Genomic DNA, 5,497 nt, shown 5'->3' with positions numbered 1-5,497 from the left:
TCGTCTTCGCGGGAGGCCCTGCGGGACCCGGGCGGCCGTGAGCTCGGAGCGCGCGCCGCGGCCTGGGGGACCCCGAGCTAGGCTCGCCCCCGGGGCTGTACTCACCCCACGCTGAAGTCACCGGGCGTCTTCCCGAGGAAGCCGAGTAGCGCCAAGAGAAATAGACGCCAGCGACCCATGGAGGCCGCCATGTTGGCCGCGGCCTCCGGTCACGTGTTCGCGTCCCACGTGACCCTGGCTCTGGCCGCGGCTCTCGGCTGGGATTGGCTCGGCCTCCTTCCGGCATCGCGAGATCTCGCCCTCGGACTCTCGCGACTTCGGGGAGGGCGCGGGCGGCGGCGGCGGGAACTTCGCCCGCGCCTGCGGCCTCAGACCCGCGAGGTTGCCACGGTGTCCCGGAGACGTTCCCCGCGGGTGTCAGCCCTTCCGGGCGTCGCCTCTGCCCCCACTGTCTTCACTCGTGCGTTGGCCACATGCACCTTGCCCCTGAGTCGTGGACAGCACGCGCGGTCACCCGCTGCCGCAGGAGGGGGTGGGTGTGGCGGGAAGGACTGGCGGGCTCGCGGAGGTGTGGGGGCAAAGCAGCGCTACGGTCGCCTCACACCTCGGGGTGACAAAAGGGGAGATGAGACAAAGTAGGGCAGTGGAAAAGCACCCCAAAGTAGAGAAACGTCGCGGGAGCTTTTGGGGGTTGGGGCGTCCACAGCACCTGGCAGCGGGCGCCTTCCTTGGCCCCCTCCTGCTGTCAGTCTCGTGCCCCAGCCCCACGTGTCGGTGGTTACAGAATCCACCTGCGCGACTTGGCCGTGAGCCGGTGTCCCCTTGATAGCATCCTAATGAGCTGGCTCGCGGCTCACATGCCCAGTGTCCTCTTGTCCTCCTATGTCTTTTATTCCTGATGCCCCCACACCCAGGATCCCTGGGAGTCTCATTCAGTAGCAACTCCCTCCCTCTGGAATAGCGCCTCAGCCTTTAAATGCCTTGGCAGCGTGGAATTTAGTGGAATTTGTGGAATTTAGTGCAAACTAACATGAGAATCAAGATGGGGAGAACAGAGTGTCAAAGCAAGAGGGGGCCTCTGTGCTGGCGCCAGCGCCCTGAAGGGCAGAAATTTTGCAACAAGTGCTTCAGTCTTTGAGATGATGAGTCTTCAGGCTGCTTTCCAGAGGTGCTGTCTGGGCTGGGTGTTTGGGTGCCAGTACCATGCCTCGCTCACCCCAAGAGGTAGCGCCCTCTGGTTGGCCTTTGTTGCACCCTGGGCCAGGCCAGCCCGTTCCACCCACAGTCTGCACCCTGAGTGCTCGAACTCAGGCCCCTCCTTGAATCACTGCCCTGCAGAGCTCATCAGGGTCAGTGTGCTGTGTGGACAGTGTCCCTCTGCTACAGGGCGACCCAAAGGGAAACACGATAGCCTGGGTATGCCTCCGTACCCATGCACTTAAAAAACAACCCTCAGAAGGCCTCCCTGTTGGTGCAAGGGGTGAAATCTCAGCATTATTATGTTAACAGCATATGTTAACAGCAGCCACTGTGGCACAAGTTCGATCCCCAGCCAAGGAGCGATCCACATGGCGCAGCAGACCCCTCCTGTCTCCCTGCTGCTCCCTGCAACAGTGGATTTCAGTCATTGGCCTGTTCTGCTCCCCGCTTTGCTCTGCTGAATCCTCTCGCTCCCTGCACCTCTGGCCTGCTCCTCGTCTCTAATATGCATAAATAAAATGAAATAAAATAAATCATTTTTAAGAAAACAACCCCTCAGAACAAGACCAAAGGGTAGGCACACAGAAAGATTAATGAAAGGTGTTTACGAGGGAAATGAAAAGAGAGGCGCACAGAGAACAAGAGCGAGAGATTACTGGTCACTGTGTCCTGCCAGCAACGCTGCCCGAGCTGGGACACGGTGCATGCTGAAGGTGGGCAAAACCAAATTTCCTGCAGCGCTCCGCCAATGCCAGGGCCTCAGGCCTCGTCTCCCAGCCAGGAACGGGGCCAGCTGCAGGGGAAGCGCTGAGTCCCGGCCACTAGACCCCTGGGCTGCTGTGTAGAATCCAAATGCCTCACTTTTTTTTTAAAAAAAGATTTATTTATTTATGCACACAAAGCTGGGGTGCAGGCCAGAGGGGCAGGGGTGGTGAGAAGATTCACCAGAGACAGAGTGGGGAGCAGGACAGGCAGATGGACAAAGTGCACTGCTGAAGGGAGCGGCGGGCGGGTCAGGAGAGGTCTGCTGTGCCCTGTGGGTCACCTCCAGGGCAGGCGGGGATCGAACTGCTACAGTGGCTTTAGCTTCTCAGTGCTGCGCTTTAACCTGCTGCATCACTGACTCACTTTCTTTTTTAATCAAGTGTGGCTGCTGACGCCACCCTTGGTTCCCAGCAATGCCCCTTTGAGAAATGGAGTCATGGCAGATTCCTAGCTGATGGAAGTTTGCTCCTTGGTACGTGGGGTCGCTTTGGGTTGGGTTGGGGGTGGAGCCCATAAACCATCTGTGGGTGGAGCCCACTCAGGACATGCTGGTTCCCCAACAGCCCGAAATCCACACCCTTCCCAGAACTTCTGAATGAGACCTTTGCCGAGGTGACCAGTTAGGGTGAGGTCATACGGTATTTCAGTCAATCTGCCTGTTCTGCTCCCCACTCGAAATCCGGTGGGGTTGGTGTCCTTATAGGAAGAGACAAGAGACCCAGACACACAGGGGACGCCGGTGCGGACGGAGGCAGAGGCTGGGAGGACGTGGCTGAAAGCCGAGGAGCGCCAAGGCTGGCCAGCCGCGCCAGAAGTGGAGAGACTCGCTGTACACAGCCTTTAGAGCGACCCTGGTCACGCCAGCACCGCCATTTTAGAGCTAACGAGGTCAGAGACCTCACATGGACCCCCGGGGCGACCCTGAGGCCTGTGGGGCCCCCGCCCCAGGTCCTCCTCAGAAAGCCAGGTCTAATGCGAACACGCCGATGTGGAGGGAGTATGTCTTCTCACCTTTGCATCCGCTTGCTGGAATTCACCAGCAACAGTAACCTCCCTACCACTGCGCGCCCCTTTCTCTGCATGGCCAGGTGGGGCGGGGGGGGGCAGGCAGTTTCTAAAGTTCTGACCTCTGGTCTCTGCCTCCTTCCGGGTCTGGCCTTGGCTAGACCTGAGCGTGGAAACGGGTTGCTGTGGCGTGATGGGGCCAGAACTTGCAGGAAGGTGGCGCCGTGGAGCCCGGAGCCCGCCCAACCGCGCGGAGAGCAGAAGCAGGTCAGCGGTCAGCGGGCAGAGCTGGCCGGCTGACGGCTGACGCCAGCTCCCGCCCGGGTCCAGAACCAGTGGGATTTCCGCTCCAGGAAACTTACTTTGTTCAGGCCGTTCCGATGATTTGCTGTAAAATTTGCCTGGTTTACATGTTTACTGCGTGATTGTTGTATAGATGTACAGAGGCCGCATCTCCTCAATCCACTTTAGGGCCTCTTGTCACCCCCAATATTTCCTATTGGTATTGAATGTCCGGAACAACCAAATCTGGGGAGCCAGAAACAGAGGTGTGGTTACCTGGGGCTGAGAGTGGGGTCTGGGAGGGACAAAAAACGGCTGCAGAGGTTTAAGCCTGGAGGGGGCTGGCTGGCAGCTCTTATGTTACAGGACAGGGAGGGGGCACACCTGAACCTCCAAACCTGCTCATCCTATATAGATTCTGCCATCTGTCGCTTCAAGACAAAATTTTAGTGGAGAGGAACTTTAATACAGTGAGTGTGCAACTACGGAAAAGACAAAGAATACAGCTTCTAAATCAATCACCCAGAGTGGCCCGTCCCCTGGGGGCTAAAAGTCCGCCCAAAAGGGTCTGGCCCAGTCTAAGGCACCTTCCGGCGGGCCCACAGAGAAGGGCCAGACATGGCCAGACACGCTGGGAGGCAGAGAGCAACATCAAAGCCAAGACAAACGCCACCACAGTCGCCTCCCCCGCGTCTGCGTCCCCCAGTGCAGGGCCAGGAAGCAAGAGCCGCTTCTTCGGGTGTCTGCTCGCGGCGCCTCCAGGTCTCCCCTGGCCCATCCTGCCTCCTTCCCCCAGTCTCCCTGCTCAGCCCCCCTCCCCTGGGTGGGGCAGGGGACCTGGCGCCCCGCTCTCCTGGGGTCCCCTGTTACACTTATCACACTGGCCCCAGGCGTGCACTTCCTGAGGCGCCTCTCCCACGGCTGAGTACCTTTCCCAGGTCCTCCGACAGGACGTGGCGTTCAGCCCCCACCTTGCTGTCCCCAGCCAAGCCAGAACTCGGGCAGATTCTCGCTGGATGCATTTGTCCACCGAGGGGAAGGAGAGATGTGTGCCCACCTTCCCTCAGGCGAGGGCTGCGCCACCCCACCGGTGTCCCAGGTGGCCGGCCTGGCCCCACCTCCTGGGGGATGGACAGCTCCTGAAGGAGCGGAGGCCCGCACCCACCGGCTCCCCCACACGAATGCTTCCAACGTCCATGTCCCAGGCGGTGAGAAACCGAAGAGGGCAGGTGGAAATTCCATGGCGCTCATGGCCCAGGGAGGCAACAGATACGTACTTTCCTGTGGCAGCTCGCGTCCAGATGTAACAGGGGACCCCAGGAGAGCGGGGCGCCAGGTCCCCTGCCCCACCCAGGGGAGGGTGGGGCTGAGCAGGGAGACTGGGGGAAGGAGGCAGGATGGGCCAGGGGAGACCTGGGGGCCCCGCGAGCAGACACCCGAAGAAGCGGCTCTTGCTTCCTGGCCCTGCACTGGGGGACGCAGACGCGGGGGAGGCTCGAGGGAGGCGACTGTGGCAGCTTTGTCTTAGCTTTGATGTTGCTCTCTGCCTCCCAGCGTGTCTGGCCATGTCTGGCCCTTCTCTGTGGGTCTGCCGGAAGGTGCCTTAGACTGGGCCAGACCCTTTTGGGCGGACTTTTACCCCCCAGGGGACGGGCCACTCTGGGTGATTGATTTAGAAGCTGTATTCTTTGTCTTTTCCGTAGTTGCACACTCACTGTATTAAAGTTCCTCTCCATTAAAGTTCTGATGTGTTGTGTCTTGATGCAGCGAATGGCAGAAACTATTTAGAGCAGGCCGGCTTGGGGGTTCAGAGGTGCCCCTCTCCCTGTCCTGTAACATGAAGGAAAAGTGATGGTCTCTTTGGGGTTCATCTTGTGTGGTTTTCTTCCCATGCCCCACTTTCCCCCCTTCTTGTTAAAGCTAAAGTGCCCTTTAAAAGATGTATGTATGCATACAAGAGGTGGGGGACAGGCCAGAGTTGTGGGGGGTGGTGAGAGGACTCACCAGAGACATTGTGGGGAGCAGAACAGGCAGATCCACTGCTGAGGGGAGCCCTGGGGAGCCAGGAGGGGTCTGCTGTGCTCTGTGGGACACTCCTGCCCAGGGATCAAACTCAGGCCGCGGTGGCAACACCTGCGGCCGAACCCCTTGGCCAGCAGGGAGGCCGCTCATGTCCCACCTCACGCCCCATTTTGTCTCTGGACTCCCTTTTCTGGAAAGAGGCAGGTGAGCTCAGGTTTCCCTT

Source organism: Condylura cristata, unplaced genomic scaffold (assembly GCF_000260355.1).
Source record: "Condylura cristata isolate star-nosed mole 26May11 unplaced genomic scaffold, ConCri1.0 scaffold00032, whole genome shotgun sequence".
NCBI lineage: Eukaryota > Metazoa > Chordata > Mammalia > Eulipotyphla > Talpidae > Condylura > Condylura cristata.
Note: the sequence above shows the minus strand (reverse complement) of the source record.